The following is a 26,368-nucleotide window of genomic DNA, read 5'->3' on the forward strand; positions in this document are numbered from 1 at the left end:
TGCTTCCAAGGCTTAGGAGTACAGTATTACATGATTGGTTGACTCTGTGGATGTGGAACCATGGAGACCATGGGCCAACAATGGGAACTGAGCATCCATGGATTTTGGTATCCACAGTGCATCCTGGAACCAATCCCCGAAGGATACCAAGGGTGTCAGTGCCCTGAATCCCCCTCATTGTTCAATGATCAACTGCATTCTAGTTTTCAGCTTATTTATATTCCCACTTTATATGCTCCCTGCCATGCTTCCAGAGGCAGGAAACATGTTTATTCATCTCTGATACTTCAAGGATACCCAAGATATATTATTGAATGAAAAGTGTAAAATGCAAGGTAAAAACTGTAGAGACAGAAATGCCATTTATTTGTGTTTGTAAATTTCATATATATGCATGTATACGCATTCAAAATTTTTAGAAGGATAAACAAGAGACCATTATGAGGATTTACCTCTGGGGATGGGTGGGGAGGAAGGAGAGGAGACTTCAGCTGTTTCTGTTTTATGTTTTACCATGTCATGCATTAAATTTATAATTAAAAATAATTTAAAAGAAAGTTATATACATGGTAGTATAGTAATGTTAAGATCACTCATCTGAGGGTTGCCATAGCGGAACCTTCTGGCTGTGTGTGTGTGTCTGAGGAGCCACCGCCGGGGCCACCGAAGGTTTGCTGAGCCCGTTAGTGTCCCTGCCAGACTCACGCTGCCATCATGTCCCGGTACCTGTGCCCCCCCAAAACGTCTCTGTTCGTGAGGAATGTGGCCAACGTCACCAGGTCTGAAGATTTGTGACGTGAATTCAGTCGTTATGGTCCTATAATTGATGTATACACATCAACTTGATGTTCCACTTGATTTCTACACTCGCCGTCCAAGAGGATTTGCATATGTTCAATTGGAGGATGTTCATGATGCCGTAGATGCTTTTACATAATTTGGACAGAAAATGGATTTGCGGACGCCAAATTGAAATACAGTTCGCACAGGGGGATCGGAAGACTCCAAATCAGATGAAGCCAAGGAAGGGTGGAATGTGTACAGTTCTTCATGGTATGATGATTATGACAGATACAGACGTTCTAGAAGCCGAAGATACAGACGTTCTAGAAGCCTTTCATAAAAGGAGGAGATCAAGAAGTCGGTCCTTTGATTACAACTATAGAAGATCTTTTAGTCCTAGAAACAGTAGATCGACTGGAAGACCTCGGCGTAGCAGAAGCCATTCCGACAATGATAGATTCAAACACCGAAATCGATCTTTTTCAAGATCTAAATCCAATTCAAGATCACGGTCCAAGTCCCAGCCCAAGAAAGAAATGAAGGCTAAATCATGTTCTAGGTCTGCATCTCACACCAAAACTAGAGGCACCTCTAAAACAGATTCCAAAACACATTATAAGTCTGGCTCAAGATGTGAAAAGGAATCAAGGAAAAAAGAACTACCTAGATCCAAATCTCAGTCAAGATCACAGTCTAGGTCTAGGTCAAAATCTAGATCAAGGTCTTGAACTAGTCCTAAGTCCAGTGGCCACTGATAGTATAAACCATGATATTTTTAGGCATGTATCATTCATTTACTCATAATTTGGTTTACTTAAATTATCAGGAATACAATGTTGCAATGATGCTTAAAAATACACTTGTCAGTTTTCCCTATAGCAGGCAATGGTTATAATTAAAATGATATGCTGTTGAGAAGCCACTCTTAAGAGTCCAGTTTGTTTAATGTTATGGGCAGCTACCAATTTGTGGTGTCTCTGTATATTTTTGTAAAGATTCTCATTTTTTTATGCTTGAACTATTGGTGAAAAGATGTTGGTTGACCATAATTTGCAACATTGTCTTATTAAAAATAAACTTTCATATCCATATTTGGTAGACTGTTAACCTAGAAATGTAGCTTGCTAATAAGATAGACTGAGACAAAAGTGAAGTTGTAGCCACAGTACAACACTGACCCACCAGACACATTTAGGTTCAGGGTGGACTTTTTATCTTGTCAAGATGTCTAGGCCCATGGCAGTAATTTATGGCACAGTTTGGAATAGTTCTTTTGTTAACCTCACTGTCTTGGGGAATGATGCCAACTAGGTTAAGTAGCATTTTCAGGGAGGTTGAGTTTTTAACTGAAACATGGAGCCTTCCCTGCTTTTTTCTCATTTCTGTGAAGATTTGAAACTTACAAATGTTGGAAAAACTCACCTTAAAATTTGGGCAGGTTATGATGGCAGAAGTAATTTTAAGGGGAAAAGAATGTCTTATGAAGTTACTCTAAACTTTAAGGAGCATTGCTGGCCATAATCTTTAGTTTTCTTACTGCTGTTAAAAGCAAGTAAATTGTTTCAAAGTAGGATTTGTTTGTGTGTATGCATAGAGTAAAAAGACTGAATTTTGATGCTTAGAGCACTTACATGCGTGCATTGGTATCAAAATTTACCCATCTCTTTATGAAGAAGGCTTGTCCACACCTCTATTTAACGTGAGGCAAGTTGAAAGACAACAAACACTCCCACTCTAAGTGATTCTGTGGTGCCATGAAATTTAAAATAATTTGGAAAAAAATTAATTCTAAGAAAGTCTCACATCTCTTGAGTTTTTGATTATCAGTGTAGTACCTGGTAGTACCTGATGAAAATAAAAAAATAACACCCTAACAATTTATAATTTCTAGCATTTCTCTGAGAGATCAGTTTGGGGGCAATAAAAGTGACTTGATGTGTCCAGTCTCATTTCAGAATAAAAGCTAGCATCTTTAAAATTTTTTAGATTGCTTGCTTACAGGTATAAGTAAGAGATGTTGTGAGGAAACGATTCCTTTTTACAGGATTACTTTTTTCAATTTTGGTTTTAGTAATCTAGGCCTTGCCTGTAAAGAACAAAAGATGGTTTTTAAATACTGTTTGTGGAATGTGTTTAAAGGATTGACTCTAGAACCTTTGTATATTTGATAGTATTTCTAACTTTCTTTTCTTTACTGTTTGCAGTTAATGTTCATGTTCTGCTATGCAATCATTTATATGCATGTTTCTTTAATTTTTTTAGATTTTCCTGGATGTATAGTTTAAACAACAAAGAGTCTATTTAAAACTGTAGCAGTAGTTTGCAGTTCTAGCAAAGAGGAAAGTTGTGGAGTTAAACTTTGTATTCTTTCTTATAGAAGCTTCTAAAAAGGTATTTTTAATGTTCTTTTTAACAAATATTGTGTACAACCTTTAAAACATCAATGTTTGGATCAAAACAAGACCCAGCTTATTTTCTGCTTGCTGTAAATTAAGCAAACATGCTATAATAAAAACAAAATGAAGAAGAAAAAAAAAAAGATCACTCATCTGAAAATATAGATCAAAAGAGGAAATTTGAGAATCTCCAAATCTAATCCAGTTGAGCAGGGCATAGGGAACATGACTCCAACCCAAGAAGCCTGCAGCTTAGACCACTTTGATGAGGATGTTTTAGCACAAGAAGGATACTCTGCATGGAGACCAGAAAAATCAGAGCCTCAAAGAAGAAGAATTGTTAGTGTTTACCCAGTACCATCCAGGTAGAGAGCCACTAGCTATGAGAACATAAAACATGCTGGTTTCTCAGAGCTGGACACCATTGTGGGCAAGGAGCAGTTGACCAGATTCACCACCATCTGAATGGAACATTCTTCATGACTACTCAAATTCCTTTACTCTAATTTCATGCTCATCAAGTTACACTAGCTGCTATAATGGGTAATCCTGAGACTGCAGTGGTTTAAAGCCATAAAGTTTCATGTCTCTGTCATGTCACATCCCAAGGATGGTTGGAGCACAGGTAGGCTCTGCTCCACACAGTCATTCAGGGACTCAGGATATTAATATTTTGGTACTACCCGCCCCTGAGTCCTTGGAGTATTGTCCATCAAGCAAGTGGCTGGGGAGGGAGAGGGAAGAGAAAGTACAGCCACTCTTCAGACTCCTGGCTCAGAGGTAACACCTCACTTTTACTCTCATTCCAATGGAGAGAACTCCTCATGCAGCCCAGAAAGGGGAGAACATGGACACAGGTGAGCATCAAGCAATTTTTCAATGATTAATTTGGTTTGTCTGGAATCTAAATCTAGAAAAGAGGAGACTTGAACAATGTATAGAAGCATTTCTATCACTAGGGAGCTATGTCTCCCATCTTAAATTAACACATCATCTTTTTAGTTTAGAATTCTCTGTGTCATGACTTTTCTTTTACTGCAACTTATCCCCTAAGAACTTATTCAACTCTGGATACATTCAAAAGATAAAAGTTTCTGAATGTGTAAACCTGAAGACATAACTTTGGACCAATGGTGGTCTCACCAGGACATTGCAGACCTGTGTTTTACTAACAAAGCAGTGAAAGTAAAAAATGGGAGATGAGCACTGATGTAGGAGAAAAGAAAAAACAACAACACTTAGAAAACAAAAATCAAATGCAGTGTGGGGACCTTGTTTCAGTACTAACTGAAAAAAAAAACTGTAAAAATGCATGTTAGAAGTGATCAGGAAAATTCATTCCTTCCCTAGAAGAGCGTCCATGGAGGAGAGGTGGCCAGGCTGGAGGGGAGGGCGCATGCCTACAGGCTGAGCAAATGCTACGGTCCTTTGCTTGGAAGACACCACATCAGGCTGTCGTTTCAGGGAGTTCATTCAGTTGCTGAGCAGAGGGTGGGCTTGAAGAGAAGGTGCCAAAGAAGTGGGGCCAAACTGGAGCCTATAACAAGAGTCTAGATGAAAAAATGAGGAGGTCCCAACCTCAGGCAAGGGGTATTAGAAGGGACAGTATGAAGAAAGAGACTGAAAATCAACATATTTAGAAGAGGAAAAAAGGGACTCCATGATCAAATTTCTTCACATCTTGCTCATCATAACAGTCCAGTTTGGGATTTTCCGGTGGGTTTACTTCCATTCCAGAGTGGCTGATGGCAGCTCTTCAATACAGGGCTTCCACGGTTGCTGGAGTTGTAGCAAACCAGACTGCAGGAAAGGGGAGCAGAGTTGAGTCCAGGGCCAAGTGAATCAGGAGTTGCTCCCAACGCTTCTGCGCATGTTCCGTTGGTGAAAGCTATCATGTGGCCACGTTTTGCTGTGAAGTCAGGAGGGGAGCTGGGAAATGCAGTCCCTGGAAAGCAGCTAAGATTCCCCATGACCATTCTAATACTAGGGAAGAACTGGGGAACAGAGTTTGATAGACAGCTAGCAGTCTCCATCACTGGTCTTCTTCACCTAGTAATGCCTTTATGGGTAATCACTGACTCCTTTTTTTGTTTGTTTCTATTTTCGCAAAACAAGTTACCCAGCCTATTGCTAGACTAGATGAGTGTTTATTCCAAATTGTGATTAATATATGAGAATTGAGGGCTTAACCTTATATGATAAAAATTACCATTACCTTGTTACTGTATAATCTGTTTTCTGAATTTATTGATACTATATGAATACTGAAATAACTAGACATTAATAGGCAGTGCACATATTTAATATATCTTTGATTTTCTCCTGTTTTAGGATAGTACTTAATTCTTTAAGTATGTATGTCAGTATTGGAAGCAAAATAGTTGTAAGCAAATACAATGATATATAAGAAAGAAATATAAGGATTGTATTTCATTTATTAGATTTCTACTATTTTCAGTGGCAGTATACAGAAAACAATTTTTAAGTTATGAAAAATAGTTTGAAAAAGACTCCTTTAATTACACCATAGATTTTTTTCTCTTCAGGCAATTATGATACTGTACATTTTCTTACAGTAATTCAATTCTTCCCTTTTCCTTATTTTTTCTAATGTATCTTTAAATTATTTTCAAGTATAAAATTGCTTTGCAAAAATACCTACATACTGTGTGGGATAATCATTATCTTTTTTTTTCTCCACTACCTTCTCATCAAATTAAAAAAGCCAAGAGTGACATAACAGTTGCCAAAGAAACAAAAAGCATCTCAGTTATCTCTAGGCTGGGATGGCTCATGGCTTGCTGTTACTAAAAGCAAATAAGATATAAATATAAATAAATAAGCTGTGCTGTTGTTTAGTTGGAAGGAAAGTTTGGGGCACATGCAAGGTTCAAGATGACCTTCAAAGAGATCACAATGTCAGCATCCCAGCCAGTCACACACAAGGGGATAAAATGTAGACTGATAGTTAAAATCTTTCTTCTCCCAGTAATCTGCACCATCCTTGTCATAAACAGAAACAACAGCACAGGAAATATCTGGTCCTTTCACCACTGGTGGTTGCCAGTTCCAACGTGGCTAATTGCTAGAGTTTCTGAAAAACAAGGAGTATTTCAGGAACCTCATTATGAGACGAGATATTTGCAATTTACAGGTCAATGACGTAAGTATCGTACATGCCCAGATGTGACCAGGTCTCTGTTACGTGAACTCTGGCAAGTTAAACAGGCCGTGTCTTATCCTGTGAAGCAGCTAAGAACGCCCTAAGCTCACCACAATGGCTGGGAGGCACCAGAGCTGACCCTCAGGGGAAAAGGTTTGAGAACAGACGTGAAAGATTCTCCCTAACCCACAATGTTATCATTGCAGTTTTAACAAGATAAATTAAATACTCTACACTTTAATTCTCCATGAACTCACTTCAAAGTTTATTGCACTGAATTCCCTGATACTCTGTACAAGGTGCCTGGGATGCAGTTTAGGAGGGAGATAGTTACATAGACAGATGATGACAGAACCTGAGGAGGAATCTAAGCCAAATTCCAGAGAAGGAGTCAAGATACCTGCCTGAAGACAGGAAGGGCTCCCAGCCATGGATGCTGGAGCCGAGGCAGAGAGCGAGGGATTCCACTAGCTTAGATTGAACCCAGAAAACACTTGGAAATTTGCATGTGACTTGCAGGATAACAAGTGGGATTTATTTTTGCATACATGCACATATATCGTCTGCTAGGGCTGCCATAAGAAAATACCATAAACTGGGTGGCTTAAACAACACAAATGTATTTTCTCACCACCCTGGAAGTAGGAAGTCAAAGATTCAGGTGCCAGTGGGGTTGGGTTCCTCTGAGGCCTCTCTCTGCAGCGTGACACCCTCTTACTGCCTCATCACGTGGTCATCCCTCTGTGCAAACACGCCCCTGGTGTCTCTCTGTGTATCCTAACCTCCTTTCATAGGGACACCAGTCATGCTGGATTAGGGCCCACCCTAATGGCCTTATTTTAACTTAAGTACCTCTTTAAATGCCCTATTTTCAAACAGAGTCACATTCTGAGGTACTGGGGGTTAGGGCTTCCCTGTATGAACTGTAGGGGCACATAATTCCGTGTACAAAAAATACATATGTCTGTATATATTTAAGTAGAATTTAACCTTCCACAACCCAGGATGCTGCTGCTATTCCATTGTACAGAGGAGGAACTAATGCTCAGAAAGTTTAACAATTCATCCAGCATCACACAGTTGTGTCAAGAACTGTAAAGGACTGCCTGCCCACAAAGCCCCTGCTTTTACCACCAAATAATTCTTTGAAAGGAGAGAAAAATAAGTACCAGTTGTGAAAATTCTTCTGTGTTACTTGGTCTCCATTCGCACACTCAGCTGTGGCATTAATCTGACCCAACTTTTATGGAGTACACACTACATATCCCAAGGAATGGCTTTGAAGTTGTGACTCTTCCATGAGAGAGTTGCAGAATTAAATTGGAAATAATTTTAGTATCTGTAAGAATTGTGTACTTCATCCAGACAAGGACTCTGTGGTGGGAGAGTGGGAGGAATACAGAATTCTGTCAAGTTCAAGGATCTTTAGATGTAAGAGGAAAGATTAGCATGCAAATCCAACCAAAGGATGTGGGCTTATGTAAACTGTTAAGAGATAGAAGATTGGTAACATGTAACTTGAATCTAAAGGATGTAGAAGGGGTTGGAGGAATAGCTCAGTGGTAGAGCATGTGCTTGGTGTGCACAAGGTCCTGGGTTCAATCCCCATTCGAAGAAAAGATACAGAATTTCTTTTTAAAAGAAAAGATACAGAATTTCTGTGTCCACCTTCTTTAACTTTTGGAGTCACTGACATAGCAGCTAGACTCAGGTCAGGGTACTCCTATCATGTTGCAGACATGGATTCTCTCTGCAAAAATAAATATCTTGGGAAGGCAATCCCTAACTGTGATTGTCCTTTAGCAGGAAGCATAAGGAGGATTTAGAATTAAGCGTCAAAATGTTTGAGAGAATGGAACTTATATCATTAATGGCTTGATATTAAAGAATCTGTACATATTAACAGTACAGTACTCATAATACTTAAAAGATTTTGGCCTTTTAAAGTTGTCAATTTTATAATTCCTATTTGACATATATACTTAAAGAATTAATTTAGAATTCCAATTTTGAATTGAAATTTTATGAAGTTTGCATATAATATTAGCACTTAGAACTAAGGCTGACCATATTTATGTGCTTAATTATCGGGTATGCAGGAATTAAAACATTTAGGAAGGTTTAACAGCCAGACATCTGAAGTACTTAAAAAGAGAATCAACATATTTATTGGTCATAATTGCAATTTGAAATATGTAAAAGTTTAGATTTGTAAATGGGACCAAATATTAAAGCCTTTGCTGTAAGTGATGAGATCTGTTAAATTTATAAATAAAATAAAATTTCTAAACTGACCTTAGGAGAAAAAACTTGATCTTTGGATATGTAGCCTAAATGAACGATAGTTTCTAAAATCAGAGTTTAAGCCCCCAAATGAGCTTCTCGGTGGACAAGACTATCCTCAGAGACACCAAAAATCTTTTTATTTAATACCAGGTACACTATGAGGCACAGAGGTAAAATGATGAGAAGGGGGTCCCTGCTCGTGTAACCCCAGGTAAGCCCAGCAGGGAAGAGCCGACAGTCGCGAGGCACTGGTGGCTGTGACAGAGACGCGCACAAGCACGGCTGGACCCTGACTAACGGGGCATCTGTGCCGGGAGGCGGAGAGGCAGCTGCACGGGGAACTGAGGACGAGCCTGGGTCTGCCCGGCAGATTAAGTGGGGAAGGGGGCACAGTTCCCGCGGGGGCAGAGAATCGTGACAGCCACTGCTGCAAGTAGCCCTGCATTCCTGAGCCAGACCTCGAGCGAGAGCGGGCAGACGTACAGATGAAGTGAGATAAGAAGGCAGAGGCTGGATCATGAAGGGACTTGTGTCCCGGGGAAAGGCGTCTCTGTTTTAACCCGTAGGCAGTGGTGAGACATTAAAGAATTTCCATCAGATTTGATCCAATTTGCCTGTTACAGGGTTCACGCTGGGAAAATGAAAGTGAACCGAGATGAAAGACAGGAAAACGATTGAAGTCTGCGTAAGAGATATTGGAGAGGGAGCGGGAAAATGAAAGCAGAAAACAGAAGACCAGGCTAAGGGCAAAATTAGTACCTAAAGTATGTTCTCTTGGGCCATGTACACCTTGCTGCAAAATGTATCAAATAGAAGAACAGAAGGGAAGGGAGGAGGGAGGGAGGCTGAGTCAGAAATTGAGAGGCTTGGGCTGGAGGTAGGTTTTAGGTGTCAGTAACAAATAGATGGTAATCGAAGCCATGGGTATAAATGAGATTTCCCAGTGAGAGCATGCAGAAGACAGGGCAGAGAGCAGGGCTAAGGATGAAAACGGGCAAAGTCCACACTGAAAGTGCAGGAAGCAGAAGAGGAATCAGGTCAAGGTGATTGAGAGAGTTCAGCCCCAGAGAGAGGAGGTAATCCTGAGACTGAGGGGTCATGGTCTCAAGTGAGGGGAGGCTTGAAGAAGGTGGAGGAAAGTGAACTCAGATGCTAGAGAGAAGACTTGCAAGACAAAGACAGTACAGTGAGGATCTGTCCAGCGAGCATGTGAAGATCCTCCCACGCTTACCTTTGTAACATTTCTGATAAAATTATAAAGGGGAAAGGAGTTTTCTCTGCCTTCCAGTTGCCTCTTCTGTTCTCCTTATCGGCCCATTAAACTCCGAGACCAACAGACATTTGTCAGTGAGCCCTTCTATAGCGTTTGACCCCCAGTGACCACCTCTGCCTTAAGAAACTCTGCCCTCCTCTGGCTTCTGTGATTTAGCCCTTTTGTGGCTTTTCCCTCCTCCTCCCCTCTCCTTTCTTCTTTTCTTCTTTCTGTCACCCCTTCTCTGCAGGCATTTCTCAAGGCTCAGGGTTCACGCCTCTGTTGGCCTTGCTCTCTGCTCCTGGAATGATTCTGTTGGACTGATTTCATTCCCTTCTTCAGTTATAATTTTTTTGCCGATATTTCCTGGAAACCACAAAACATTGCTATTGTGGTCATTCAGTACATCCTTGCAGGGAAAGGACTGCTAGATGCACGTGTCCTCCATCCAGCATCACAGACACAAAGGCTGCACATCTCTCTTCCATTATGCCCCTGTTCTCTTTTTCTATTATTATTTTTAAGTAGTTCTAGGCAGCTTGGTGCTTCCAAGCTTTGGGACCATTGGCAGGAATAATAATGACTTAACCAACTGCAGCGACAAATCCAACCACACAACCACCATTTCTGCAAGTGAGTTGAAAATTGTGTATGGTCCTGCCTGCTAGGACTCACCCTGAGAATACTCTAGACCTGCCAAGAAATCACATTGTCGGCACCACCCATACAAGCGGGTTACACAGCATTGGCCTCTTATTTCTATAAAAATTGGTTCTACAGTTTTATGATATTTCCTCGCTTCTGAGACTTAACATACTTTTCACATTATTACTTCTCAGAAATTGAAATACGCCTTACAATTATAGTTAGCAGCACTTCCCTTATTTACTGGAATGTGAAATAATGAGGTGTCTTACAAGCTATGGCATCACAGATCTGATGCAATTTGGGTACTTAAAGGATAAGATGCAAAAGTAAATTGGTCTCACTCTGGGAGGAAATAAGTGCAGTGATTAAAAGGTGGACTTAGAAATCACAGACTAAATTCCAGCTCTGACACTTAACTAGCTCTAATAACTTGCAAAAGTTGCTTAATCTCTCTGAGATTCCATTTTCTAACATGAAAAACTGGACTAAGGAACTAAAAGTGTCTGTTCCACAAAGTTTCATGAGATGGAAACATTGTGTGATGTGCTTTAAATAGTGCCTGGCACCTGGTAAACACCGAGAACATCAGCTGCATCCCTGTCTTCTTGCTTTTTCAAAAGGAAAAGCTGCAAGAAGCATAGAAGCAATGTTGAATTCTTATTTTGAATGAACTAGGCAAACAACACTCTCACCGCTCCAATGAGAAAGAAAGAAAAAGTAAATAGCCTGCAACCCAGAGTTGAATCAATAGGCTAAGAAGGTTCTCATGCTTGTAAATTATGAGCAGAGTTTCCACAGATGACAGATAGATCGGGGCTGCACCTTCTCCCCTACTTATAGCCAGATGAAGCATATGTTACCATTAACCCAGATTCACCCAGGAGGAGATTTCCTTCCCTCTGTAAGAGCCAAGTCTGGCTTCTGCTGCTACCAAGGTCATCACCTTAGTCAGTCAAAGTGAGGTATTTACCAAAATGTTTATTTTTCTTCTAAGGGAGAAATTATAAAACTGTATACAACATAGTCTGGTTTTAGTAAATACACATATAGTCATAGAAAAGTCACTGAAAGGATGTATACCAAGATGCTAACTGGACAGTAGGATTATGAAACATCTGTATTTTCTTCTTTTCATTCTATTTTTTAATTTGTCAGTAATTGAAATGATTGCTTTGTAAAAAAAATTTTTTTTTCTTGATCTTTTTCTTTTATATAATGAAAAAGGGTGTGCTTTGTTTTCAACAGGATTTAGGAGAAATTCTCCTTAGTTGGTATCCCAGAGGTTATTTTTATGAATTTAAACACATTAGTATTTCTTATGAAGGCTATTAAAAAGCCCCCAAAAGGCTACTGCAGGATTGACACATAGGGGTGATAAATTCATACTAACTAATGAAAAGTTCACTCTAGCAGTTCAGAGTGAAAGAGAATTTTCTAAGCAGATGTAAGTGAACCCATTGTAGAAGAGACAAAATAATCACTTTACGCAAACACAGCTTGATAAACTAGTTTATTTTGGAGTATGAAGAATTGTTTTTTTTAAAAAATTGTATAGCAACGCAAAGTGATATTAGTATCTGTCATCCAGCATGTCTCAGCAAATAGACAAATGGGAGTAGTAGCTTCCTTCCGAAGCTTGTCTGTATTATAGCAGCTTGTGAGCTAAGCTGCTATAACAAAGAGACTCCAAAATGATGACTCAAACAATACAGTTTATTCCCCTCCCCTGTGGTCCAAGTAAGGGGGTGATTAAGGGAAGGGGGTGGTCCAGAGTGGTGAAGCAGATCTGCTCTGGCACACTGTCTCATTGTTCTACCGTGCAGGAGGGTGGTACCCTCACCTGTGTGGTCAGACTCACTCACCTTCACATCCGCATCCCTTTCCAAAGAAAGGGAAGGAAAAGGAAGTAGAAGGCAAGCCATTTCTCTTTGAGAAGGTGATGTGGAAGTTGCCCACATCATGTTGACTCACAGCCAGCAGTGAGGACCTGGGTCATATAGCCCACCTGCTACCCAAAAGGCTAGTTACCATCCTCTCTACCGGCTAATGCTCAGGAAAAGGGGTGTACACAACTAAAAGAAGAGAAAGGATTGGAGGCTAGCAAAATTGTTGCAATTTCTGCTGCAAAGAGTAATTTTTAATGGCATATTTCTGTCTTGAAATTTTGCATTCTTCTCTGTCCACCCGGTTTCAAAATACAACTGATAAACATTTCAGGTACAGCAGCCAAGCAGCGCTGGCAGCTGCCAGCACCATTTCCTTGCTGAAAGAGGCAAGGGATGGATCCTCCCCTAGAGCCTCCCGAGGCAGGGAATCTCTGCCAACACCTTGGTTTCAGCCCAATGACACTTCTGGCCTCCAGGACTGTGAGAGAATAAATTCCTGCTGTTTTGAGCCACCTCAGTAATTTTACAGCAGGAAATTAATACAATGCCATTATCTTTGATTTTAGCCTTGCAAGTTTTTTCATAGCCATAGCCCTTGGCCAAAATGTTCCAACCTGATTCTAATATTACCTAGAAACTGGAGCTAGCAACTTGAATTTAGCTGAGCATTTACCTAAGAAAAATAAATCTCTACATCTCTCTAGGCAAAAGGAGTGGGTTATAATTGATACTCAGTTTCATAAAAATCAGTATAAACACGGGTGCCCTGGTTGGGGAATTTGGGGTTGGAAAGAGAGAAGAAAATTCCCAAAGTTCATTTTCACTCATTAACTCATTCAGTAAATATTCACTGGACACCTGCCATGGGCCAGGCACTGAGCTCAGAACTGGGGAAACAATGATGTATAAGATAACGTTCCTCAGAGGACTTCATCTAGTTTCGTTCTCAGTGAAAGAGAGAGAAAAGGAAAAAAAAGCCTAAAATGGAATAAATAAATTTGAGAAGTCCACTTCATCAAAAGATGCAGGAAAACACCTGAAATACTTCATAACACTTCGCCAAACACTGTAATACTGTCCACAAACAAAACTAATGTTTTATGAAAAAAGAAAACCTCCCTGAATGTGGAAATTAAGCCAGGAAAAGGTCAGCGTATCACCTGACACAGAACAAGCCCCCAGGCCAGACGCAGAAATGAAACATCCCAAAACACAAGACATTATAAGGGAATGTGAAGGTGGAGCAGATGCATTTGCTTTCTGTTACCTCGTGTTTTGCAAAGGAACTCAAGATCCTATAAAAGACAAAAAGCATGGGTAGAGTTTCTTAATTTATGAAGCTGAACTCACTTTAGCAGCTGAGTCAAACGAATTAAAAACTAAACTATCACACTCACTCATCTACCTAAAACAATTTTTCTATATTTAAAGCCTATCATAACCCAAATTCTACTAGAGGTTTAAAAAGTCTGAAGCTGCCACAATGACCTTCGTATATGGAGGGTAGGGGAGTCATAATAATCAAGGGGGCAAACCCAGATTGCACAAGGGATTCAACTACATAATCAAATTATCCAGTTCAAAGGGCAAGTTGCATAATGCAAGACCATAAAGGGAAAGAAGAGCCCCCCTGTATTGCTCAGTGAGTCTGCGGCTTCATATTTTCCTGTGAAATTGCCTTGATTCTTCATGTTACTTTGCATTTTTTTAGACACAATCGGCGGGCAGCTTTTCATTGGAGAGTGGCAAAGTGACAAGCATTCTTGCTAAAGAAATCTAATATCACACATCCTGACAAATCTCTTCGGACTTTCCTCACTTCATTCAAAGATTCAGAAGTGTCTGACAGGCTGGTAGGCAGGCCAGCAGGAACCTTATTTGCCTGAGGGTCTGAATAACTTCCTGGGAAATTCTGCCACCCAAGGGAAGCGCTCAAAGGTCAGGCGTAAGCTTGGCCCAGGAACAATGCCTCCCTGGTCCCAGAGGAAGGGTGATTCTGAGTGCAGCCTGGTCTGTGAATTAGATTTGTCCAGCAGCCCAGCCCCCATGGACTCAGATCAGAATCCTAGAGAGGGACAGATATAAACACCAACAGCACTTCCAACTAAAATTTGCTGATCCACTGTAGCATCACTGAAAGGGAGTAGCCAGATGTTATACGTCGCATAATGAGAAGCCTTAGAAAATTCTCTGCCCCCCAAATAATAACAATAATAACTGAAGCAGAATCCAGTCAAGACTCTGGGCTCATTATTACCAATTTCCAGGAAACGCAGGGAACAGAGAAGCATTTTGAACTATATCACGAGGTTACAGTCAGCCACGTCCAGTGTGTGGAAAACTCCATGGGAAAAATGACCAGCTTCTTTCAATGAATACATCATTTTTAAAAGGAGTAGTGGAAATTAGTGTTGATGACAAGAGACTCAAGAGACACAACCAAATACATGTGTGGATCTTCTTTAGATCCTGATCCAAACAAATCATATGTACAAAGACATTTTTGAGACAATTGGAGAAAATGGAACATGGACTGAGAATTAGACAATATATTGACATTTTTGAGACAATTGGAGAAAATGGAACATGGACTGAGAATTAGACAATATATTAAGAATTTATTATTTTGTATTTTTTAAGGTATGGTAATGTTATTGTCTTTATTGGGGAAAGAGGCCCCTCCTTTCTAAATAGCATAATGAAGTACTTAAGAGTAAAATAATATAATGTCTGGAATCTGCTTTAAAATAGTCCAGTGTCGGGGGTGGGGTAGATGATGAAGAGTAAAGTAGGTAGATAAAATAAAAACAATAAACTATTGATTATTATTGCAGCTGGCTAATGTCAACAGGTGATCATTATACTAGTCTATGTTTGAAGTTTCTATAAACTAGAATTTTCAAAAAGGTACATAAAGCATCATTTTACCTTTCGACACTTACCTCCTACTGCCCTGCTGCAGAAACTCTCCACCCTCAGTAGTCTGCCATCTCCATGGCTCTCTACACCCATTGCAACATTCTTGAAATGCTTTCCTGAAGCACTTTTCTGAACTGTCCTTCAGTGCTTAGCTCAGACCCCTGCCTCCTCCTCTAAAGCTTCCCATATAGTCCCCAAATATCGCAAGCCTCCCTCCCGTCTCTGGCCTCACATAGCACTTCGAGTCAGTTGGCATTTGTCATAGCTCGGTTTACTTTCTTGGTTCATTTTTTAGTGTTTTGCATCCCCGATAGGGTTTGAGGCTCTCATATAGCAGGACACACATTCATTTGTTATTCTCTTGACTCAACAACTTCACCCCAGAATCTGCCCTAAATAGTTTTGACTAGTTAGTACCTCATGAAGATGTCTCTTGAAAAGCCCTGACCGAAAGAATAACACATTGAAACAGGCCCCTGGAAACCGGAGCTGGTCCTTGCATTAGTCAGGCGTGCAAGAGACAAAAAAGTGGACCATAGTGATTCAAATAACTGAAAAGTTGAGGTGTAAATTCAGAGACCCGATGGTATTTTTAGTCCCCTATCCCCTTCCCCTTTTCTCCTTCTCTAAGCTGTGCTATTTGTGACAAACTCAGCTCCTTTCAGCCTAGCTTAGAAAGCCTGAAAGAGAAGGTAATTTTTTCTCTCAACATGCATATGTCCAAATCTCAGTGAAAGATTCTGATTGGTCCCGAATGCAACTCAGTGCCCATCCTTTGCCCAATCACTGTGGCCAGAGAATGAGATATTACAATTGGCCAGATCTAGATCACATGTGGTGAGATAAGCAGACCCATGAGAACTGCATGGAGTGGAGGATTGACAGTTCCCAGAGGAAGGTTACCAAAGGAAAGGGGAAAGGAATTCTGGGAGGAACCCTTCCATCCCCACCCCCGGAAATGACCTCCACCACAGCCCTAGTTCTCACCTGACAAATGGTCCTGGCCCAGCTGTTTAATCACCACATGGTAGTTGTCACACTTTGTTGCACTCTTACTATGTGTCAGATAATGTGCCTGTACTTTGTAATATAATTATGAGGACATGTATAAAAGAATATAATGTCTACGTAGTGTCTCTAACCCCGTGAACAAGGTGAGCAAGTGAACAAGGCTAATGTTATCTGGCTTATATTACAGTTGAAAAAAATTGAGCTTTAAAAAAGTCCAGTGACCTGTGTCTTAGTTCAGGCTGCTATGACAAAGTACATTAGACTGGGTGGCTTATAAATCACAGATGTTTATTTCTCAAACTCTGGAGGCTGGAAGTCCAAGATCCGGGTGGCAGCATGGTCAAGTTCTGGTGAGAGCCCTCTTCCAGGTTGCAGACTGCTGCCTTCTGTGTGCATCTTCACATGACAGATAGAAGCAGATTCTCTCAGGACTCCTGTAAAGGCACTAACCCCATTCTGCAGGCCCCATCCTCATCACCGCATCTAACCCTAATCATCTCCCAAAGGCCCCACCTCCTGCTACCATCAGTGGGGGTGAGGCAGATAGGTTTTTTTTATTACTTTCTTTTTTTTTTTAATTTTATTGTATTATTTTTTTAAACATTTTTATTGAGTTATAGTCATTTTACAATGCTGTGACAAATTACAGTGTAGAGCCCAATTTTTCAGTTATACATGAACATACATATATTCATTGTCACTTTTTTTTTTGCTGTGAGCTACCACAAGATCTTCTGTATATTTCCCTGTGCTATACAGCATAATCTTGTTTATCTATTCTACATATACCTGTCAGTATCTACAAATTTTGAACTCCCAGTTTGTCCCTTCCCATCTGCCCCCTCTTGGCAACCACAAGTTTGTAGTCTATGTTTTGTATTTATGTTCTTTTTTTTTTTTTTAAGAGATAGGGTTTTAACTTATGAATTTTGAGGGGATACATTCAGTTCATAACAACCTGCTCAAAGCCAGCTATGGAATTTACAACTCTTAAGTCTGTGCTTCAATTTCTCTCTGTGTGGGGTTCTTAATATCTCTCAACTTCACAGAGATGTTTTAAACATGAAAAGAAGTACGCCGAGGTTTTTGAGACTTACTCATTCCTCCAGCATGCCGTGCCCTGCATCTTCCCACCTGCAGCCTTCAAGGCCATGTCCTCCAGCAAGCTCTCTCAAGTCCTTCACTGATATCAGTGATGTGGCTTATTCTGAATTCCTTGGCAACACACCCACAGCACCCTCCTGCATGTGCCAGCTTTTCCTCTGTATCACAGACAGGGATGTTATCTCCTCCACCAGGTAAGATATTAACTCCTCTCAATAAATTATTGAGAAAGGGGACCATTCCTAATTTAAGTTCATATACAGCATGTGTTTAACCCATCCATGACAGGTTTTAAATAAACATTTTTCAATTAATGAATAAATATTTAAAAATTAATTGATGTGTAAATAAGAAGTTCCCCTTAAATTCAAAGCACAGATATTTGGGCTTCTAATAAGAGCACAGAATGTTAAGGCTATAAGAGGTCCCCCGAAATCCAGGGCCAGTCTGCAGACTGTTACTGATCCACAACAAACTAGGTCAAGAAATTGAGAATAAGCATGTAGCAACTTTTATAGCAATCTGGCAATAGTAAAGAAAAAGTTAGACTTACATTCTGTATGTCTTTGTTTTTAGACATATTTTTCTAACAACTCATTTTTACTGTACCTTATAAAGTATCAGCCCAAAATGGATTGGGAATTTTAAAAAATTATAACTCTTCTCCAGAGATCATTTGAGCAGCAGCATCTTGTCTAAACTCTCACTCAGAACAGAAGCCTTTTCTCTATTCCTGGCCAGGCAGCCTCTAACACTTTCCGGTAGAACATTCAACATTTGCACCATCCAAATTCCACTTGCAGACTGTTTTGTAACTTAACTATTTGTATTCTGACCTTGGAAGGTTGTCCGGCTCTGTCAGAGAAGAAAAAAAAATTCCCCTGCCTTGGGTGGAGATGGGCTTGAGAGGCCTCAGCGAGGCTGACCCGGATCTGAGGCTCAGTTTTCTGCAAAAGAAGGAACCTTCCATTCCTAAGATTTTATAATCCTGAGATTCGTTCATGAGCTTTTCTACTTGTCTGAGATTTGAGTGAGACAAGTTCTTGTCTCTAAAGAATAGTCCACTGAAGCCCACGCCCTTGGAAAATAGCTCCCATGTTGACACTTAATGAGTTGATTATACAACTGCAGTAAATCCCATGTATAATTTACATGGTCTAAATAATATTAGATTACTCAAAATCCAAAGTAAAGGTTTATAGACCTGCTGAGGAAAGTAGATCTCTGCTCTCCTCTAAATCATGAATTTAGTAGTAGTAGTAACAACAGTAATAATCACAATAATCATACAGCTAAAAATTATTGAGCACCTATTCTATGCTAAGCATTGGGTTAATTGCTTTACATAAATTATCTCATTTAGTCAAAATAACACTTAGGAAAGTAATGTGATTATTCCCATTGTACAGACAAGAAAATTGAGATGTGGAGAGGTTACGAAACTTGCCCAAGATGCATGACTAAGGAGGGGCTGGGCCAAGATTAGAATCCTGCTGATGTGAACCCAGAGTCTGCATCCTTAACCACTGCATTATGGGGAGGAGGGAAAAGAAAGGCATAAACAAACAAATGAACAAAAAATAGTGAAGTATGCTGACTTTTCAAATACAGGTGCTTTATTTTTCATGTCAAAATTCTATTCAACTATTTATTTAAAATAATAAATTTACTTAAATTCATTTATTTAAGTAAAACAACATAGAATTCTTTCAGTATTTTTAGGCTGAACAAAACTAAAATTTCTCACGCTTATTGTAATTAAGCCCATCTTCATGCAGACTAAAAGAAACCGACTTTAGTATTAAGATAGAGTTTAGTTTAAAATGAAACAATAGAAAAAGACATGATCTGCAAGCACTAGTCACAAGAAAGCTGGAATGATCATATTAATATCAGCCAAAGCAGACTTCAGGTCAAATCATATCATCAGAGAAAAAGAGAGACATTTCATATTGACTAGAGGTCAATTCATCACAAAGACATAGCAATTATAAATGTGTGTGCACCTAAAAACAGGGCTTTAAAATACATGAAGCCAGGGGAGGGTATAGCTCAAGTGGTAGAGTGCATCCTTGGCATGCACAAGGTCCTGGGTTCAATCCCCAGTACCTCCTTTAGAAAAAAGTAAATAAACCTAATTACCTCCCTCCCACCCCCACCAAAAGATAAAATAAAATAAATAAAACACATGAAGCCAAAACTGACAGAACCAAAGGGAGAAACAGACAAGTCCACATTTGTTATAGAAGATTTCAACACTTTTTATTCAGTAACTAATAGAAAAAGTGTCAGAGAATCAGTAAGAAACCTCACTATCAAAATCAATCAGATCAACTCAGTTGACATTTATGGAAGCTACATCTAATAACCACAGATCACACTTTTTTTTAAGTGACATGGAATATTCATTAGTAAAAATCATATGCTAGTGTATAAAATAAGTCTCAATAAATTTAAAAGGATTGAAATCACACAGTGTATTTGCCAACAATAACATAATTAAATTAAAAATTTATAGCAAAAAGAAATATGTGGAGTATCTAATTATTTCAATATTAAGAAACACACTATAAAATAACTTGTAGTTTAAAGAAGAAAAGGAAAGGGGAGGGTATAGCTCAAGTGATAGAGCACATGTTTAGCATGCATGAGGTCCTGGGTTCAATCCCCAGTACTTCCTCTAAAAATAAATAAACAAATAAATCTAATTACCACTGACCTGCCAAAAAGAAAAAAAAAGAAAGAAAGAAAGAAGAAATGAAAAGGGATATTCAAAAATATTTTTAATAAAATGACCATGAAAGCACAACACATCAAAAGTTGCAGGATGAAAACTAAAGCAACTCTTAGGAAATTTATAGCTTTAAGTGTTTACATTAGAAAAGAAGAAAAGTTTAAAATCAGTGATCTCTGCTTCCACCTTAACAAGAGAGGAAAAGAAGAGCACGTAAAATTAAGGAGAGGAAGGAGGTCAAGATAAGAATAGAAATCAGTGTATCAGAAATAGGCAAAGAATAGAGTAAAATCAAAACTTGGGTTTTTTTGACAAAATAAATAAAATTGAAAAACCTCTAGCTAGACTGATGCCAGAAAAAAGAAGGTAAAAAACAAATTACCAGTATTAGGAGTGAAAGCACAGGCAACACTATGTATCCTACAGATATCAAAAGGAAAATAAGGAAATATTATGAAAAAGTTTATGCCAATGAATGTGACAACATAGATAAAATAGAAAATTTTCTTGAAAGATACAAATTACCAGAATTATTACAAAATAAAGAATCTAAATAAACTTGCATCTATTTAAAAAGAAAGTTGAATTTATAATTAAAGACTTTCTTATGAAGAAAATTCCAAGAGTTCACGGGTGAATTCTATCAAATATTTAAGGAAAAAATACTACCACTTTTATACAAACTCTTTCAGAAAAGAAGAGGAGGGAATGTTTCTCAACTCATTTTATGAGGCCACCGTAACATTACTATCAAAACCAGGGAAAGATGTTGCAAGAAAAAGAAACTACAGATTAACATCCCTTATGATCATAGATACAAAAATCCTCAAAGATTAGCACATTGATCATTAAATATTAAAGAATATATTTAACAGATGATAAATACATCATAACCAAGTGAGGTTTATCTCAGCAATGCAAGATTATTTAAACATTTAAAATTCCATCAATATAACTCACCATAACAAAAGAAGGAGAAAAGTCATGTGGTTATTTCAAAAGACGCAGAAAAAGAATTTGACAAAATTCAACAACCATGTATAATAAAAATAAATGGAAACAGGAAAATAGGACAAAGAACATCTACCAAAAATCTACGGTTAACATCATATTTAATGGTGAAATACTGAATGTTTTGTCTACTCTTGCCCTTCTATTCAGCATTTTATTCAAGTTCTTAGTTATTGAAATAAGACAAGAAAGATAAATAAAAGACATACACAGATTGGAAAGAAGAAATTAAAACCATCTTTAAACACAGATGAAATATTATGAACATAGGAGTCGTGAAGAATCCATAAAAATCTAATTCTGTTAGTTCAGTGCTCTGGGGTTTTGAGTCAGTTGAGTCTGAAGTGTTGGGAAGGTTCCTGGTTGGAAAAACTTTACAAATTTGTCAGACAGCACCATCTAGAAATACCATTCGGAAGTGTAAGGCAATCAACTATATAAATATTTTTTGTTCCAGATATCTTTACCCAAGCGCCTGTAGGTTTAACTAAGATGCAAGTGAATTAACAGGTATATTTGTAGAAATCAATGTTAAGAAATTCCATGCAAAATGTAGAGAAATGTCTAAGAAATCTGAGTTTAGGAACCAAAATTCAGAGATTCTAGACACTTCCTAAGCAGTATGCCCAAAACAAAACTGATGGAATCAGGTAAGCAAGAGCCTGGATTCTGTCTTTGGTTTATGACTACATATGAAAAATAAAATAAATTTGGAGAATAGATTCCATACTCTTTAAATTCTTTCTCACACATGAAGTTACACACTTTATTAAATGCTTTAGAAACATATGTAATAAATTAATAATATGGCATAGACTTTACCACAATTAAATAAACAAAACTTTAATTGTAGAAAATGTGTTTTACAGTAAAACACATACATATAGAGTCAAGAGCCTGCCCTTTGACCTAAAAATTCCATTTCTGGGATTTTAGCCTAAAGAAATACAAAAATTCATAAATTGTTTATGCACAAAAATGTCCACTGTAACATTTTTTATAACAATAATAGAATGAATTCTGCCTAGACGTCCAACAAAAGTAAACCCGAGTTCAACCACAGGGCAGACAATTACATAGATGTATATGATATACATACAGAAAGATGTAATAACATGGGGGAAATAATCGTTGCTAACATTTACTGAGTACTTTCTGAAAGCCAGGAACGGTGTTAAGGGCTTCACACACATTAGCTCACTCCATCTTCACAAGAGTCCTGTTGCAAAAGTCCATTCATTGCTCCCTTTTTAGAAATGAACTGGGGAGGGTGTAGCTCAAGTGGTAGAGCACATGCTCAGCATACACAAGGTCCTAGCTTCAATCCCAGCACCCTCTCTAAAAATAAATAAAGTAAACCTAATTCCCTCCCACCCCACCCCCCAAAAAATGAGAAAGTGATGCATCAAAAGGTTATTAACTTGTCCAAAGTCACACAGATATTGAAGAAGCTGCCATTTAAAGCCAGGCAGTGATACTTCAGAGACTTTACCAGTGTTAAACCAAAAATATATAATGCAGAATTATAGGAAGACATCATCTGTCCCACATTTTCAAAAGGGGAAAGGAGGATAAAGGGGGGAAATGCATCAGAAGATTAGCAATGGTTTACTCTGCATGGGAAAAGCATGGGTTTTCTGCTTTCTGTGTATTCCAGTTTTTCAATAATATAAAAAAGATATTTATTGCAGACATTCATTTTGACCCACCTTCTAGTCCTTGATTACCTTTGGACTTCTGAGGTAAAAAGGAGATCACCCTCCCCCAAACCTCCCAGCCCACACCGGGGAGGACTGGCTGCACCCACTCAGGCTGCCCGGGCAAAATGTACAGCGGGACAAGGTTAGGATGAGTCCGTGGGTGGAGACTTGTTTGACTTGCGTGCACAAAGCCCTTCCATCTCGTCCCACATCCTGTGACCCTCTCCACCACGCCCCCATCCCATTCCCCACCTACTGACTCCCTTTGAGGAAAACCACCTAATGTACTTCATCTCTATATCCCTCTCCAGACCTAGACCAGGGCTCCACATATAATTCCCATACAATTTAATAAATAAAAGCCTGAAAAACCAAGATGTTGTGATCAGAAGAAAGAATTTCTGAGAACAAAAAATATGACTATGCACTTCAAAGGGGAGGAGGGCTTCTCTGACCAGATGGCTCACATCCTGCTCCAAGAAGGCACAGGGAGCTGTCTTAGGCCCATGGTACCCATTGTGATGCACACCCAGACTCCCTCCTGTGGGGTAGGGCTGGGTAGGGGCAGGGAAGACAGGGGAGGACAGCCATCACTCTTCCAGCTGCTGGGAGTGGTGGCTGCAAAAGTTCACAGTTGAATCTCTCCGCACTCCCCAGAGGAAGACCACATCCACTGACTAGTTGGTGTCCTAGTACAAAGACCTAGCCCGCCGTGCCTCCATATGGGACAACATCAAAAAGCCATGCCAGCTCTGGGGCTCCCCTTGGGGTTAGATGAAGCCTTTGTTGTTACCACCTTGCAGCTCAAATGCTCCCTCTGCTCATTCCTGCTTCCTTCACTCCTCAGAGCTGTTGACACCAAGCACACTCCTCAACTGAACTTCTGCATGTGAATCTCCATCTCAGAGTCTCTTTCCCAGGAACCTGACCTAGGAAAACCCCTGGAAAACAGCAGGTCCCACTGGGGCCTGATTGTTAATAAGACACAGATGCCCGGGGTAAGTTGCGCCCAGGAGTTCAACCTAGTGGGAGGACTCCCAACTGCTTCCCAAGTCTTAGGAAGGGAAGGGGCAAGTTCAGGAAGATGGGGAGTGGGGGTGTCAGGGTGCAAATGCAGGGATGGGTGAGCAAACACTGGTATTTCAGAGATGTTAAAAATGAGATGAGAGAGAGTGTAGCAAGTGTTGGAATCAATGAAATGAGACAGCCCAGAGGCCAGGTTGAGGAGCTAAGTCCCATAATTCATTGATTGTATCCTGTGTAACGTCCGTGTCAGGAAGGGGTAGGGAAAGACAAGGAGGAATGGGTCAGGGAGACAACAATTAGAGAATGCAAGTAATCTATAGTTTCAATTCATCTTTAGCAATTCAGGTTACAAATCACTACCTAAACATGGCACATTAAATATTTGCTAGTTCATAATTGCTTAAAGTGACTTCATACACTAAATAATGACCCAATTAATTAATCAATGGACAGACCAGTCTAGATCACAGGGAACACTCCCAAAATACCCAGTAGAAAATGCTTCATATGCTCAAACACAAGCCAATGTGTTTCCAAAATTAACCCTCAGAAAAGATGGAAAATTTTTATATTTGAGTCCTTATGAAACCTTTCACATTATGAAGTACTCTATCCATTACTTTATTTTAAACTACAAAGTACTGTTCAAGGAACACATATTAGCCTAACTTTAATGAATACTAGTTTGGATGTTTATATATATAACTGAATGAAACTGATTTTTTAAAGGGCATATTTTTATACATTCATTGTGTCTCGAGGTATGACAATTACAAGTGTTGGATGTCATTGTAATTAAGCCTTTCAAAAATCACCTAAAGCAACACAGAAAGTAGTTACACTGTGGCTAGCACAGATGAGTCAGGAAGCCAACAGGAGAAATAAAAAACCCATTGGCTGCAACATTATGTGAATGGCTACTTGTGACTTGGGGTGGAATCTCTAGTGACCCCCATCATTCATGGAATCAAAAAGTGCTCTGTCTCAAACAGTTCAGACAGAAATACAAAGTGCTCTGACAAACTGTGACTCTGGTAATAATTAAAGAAAACAGATGCCAAAGATTTCTGTAATAGCCTAAATTAAATTTTTCTCATTCACATTTTTAAAGTATACATTTTATATGTGATTTTAAATATGTAACTAAAATAATAAATATTATGAGCAGACATTGGACTATTTCCTCTATATCCTCAGAACTTTGTATATTCAAGTTGACAAAAATAAAGATCCTCGTTGTAAAAAAAAAGAAATAGGAACAGCGTTACATGCAATGTTGCCTTATAATTTTTTAATGCTTTTATTTATTTATTGAATTTTTTTTATTTGGGGGGAGGTAATTAGGTGTTTTTTTTTTTAATTTTTGGTTTTTTAGGGGGAGGTAATTAGGTTTTATTTATCCTTGATGGAGATGCTGGGGATTGAACCCAGGACCTTATGTATGTTAGGCATGCACTCTACCATTGAGCTATACCCTCCCCCACAATGCTGCCTTATACTTGAACACACATGAATTTTGTCCTGAATTAGCTACTTTCCCAAATTCTTTATTTCATTTGGACTTCTTAAATGCCCCTTCCCCTTCAAAATTTATAGTAAAGACTAAAGATAATGAGCATGAAATGATTAAACAGGAAACTCTTAAATGACTGCAGTTAAATCTCCATCAATTTATGATGATAGCATCCAAGAATCTGCCTAATGGGAAACCTTGTTTAAGTCCAACTCAGCCTGGAAGTTTCTTTTTCCACCAAAATAAGCAAGTATATAGGCTTCTTCCTCATGCTCCAGTATGAAAGAGACATTCATTCAACAACCACTGATGGAAGGCCTTCTGTGGGTGAGATGCTGGTCCAGATGCTGCAGATGTAACAGTGAACAGGAAAGACTGGTGCCTCCCCATCTCCCGGCACTTAGCGTGGGAGACAACATGTTGACAACTTGCCACACAGTAAGTCATTTAGTTACAAGACAGGCTGAGCTCAGAGAGCATTTTGGAGGGTGGGGTAGAATTCAAGAGCACATGAATAATCAGAAAACAACACCAAGAAGAGGGGAAGCAGCATCTGCCTGGAACTTAGAGCTATGTTTCTGAAAGTAAAAACATAGTCTTACAAACAACATTCAGCTGAGAACAGCTGAAGTTCTAACTGGCTTTACTTAATGATTCATGAATCAGACAGCATCCGACCTAGCAGAACAAAGGAACGCTAAGGAACTGTGCAAAATGGACAAATGTTTATAGCCATAAGGGGTGGGGAAAGGAAGTTTCTAGCAAAGTTTCTAGAATGTTTCAGGCAAGGTCACCTTCCTATGGGGGATGGAAGGGGTCCATCAGAAGAATGACCTCACTGGTGCTGACCATGTAATTCCAGATTGACTGGCTAAAGGTCACATTCCTAGGGGAGGCTGAAACTGCAATCAGGTGAGGTATTAAGTTCTGATCTGC

At 39.2% G+C, this 26,368-nt stretch overlaps 1 pseudogene; it reads left to right on the top strand.

Annotated features, from left to right (window-relative positions):
- Positions 1–714: 714 nt before the first annotated feature.
- Positions 715–1,777, top strand: LOC105084920 (serine/arginine-rich splicing factor 10-like; annotated as a pseudogene).
- The last annotated feature ends 24,591 nt before the right edge of the window (positions 1,778–26,368 follow it).

The sequence above is a fragment of the Camelus dromedarius genome, chromosome 26, assembly GCF_036321535.1.
Source record: "Camelus dromedarius isolate mCamDro1 chromosome 26, mCamDro1.pat, whole genome shotgun sequence".
NCBI classification, from domain to species: domain Eukaryota; kingdom Metazoa; phylum Chordata; class Mammalia; order Artiodactyla; family Camelidae; genus Camelus; species Camelus dromedarius.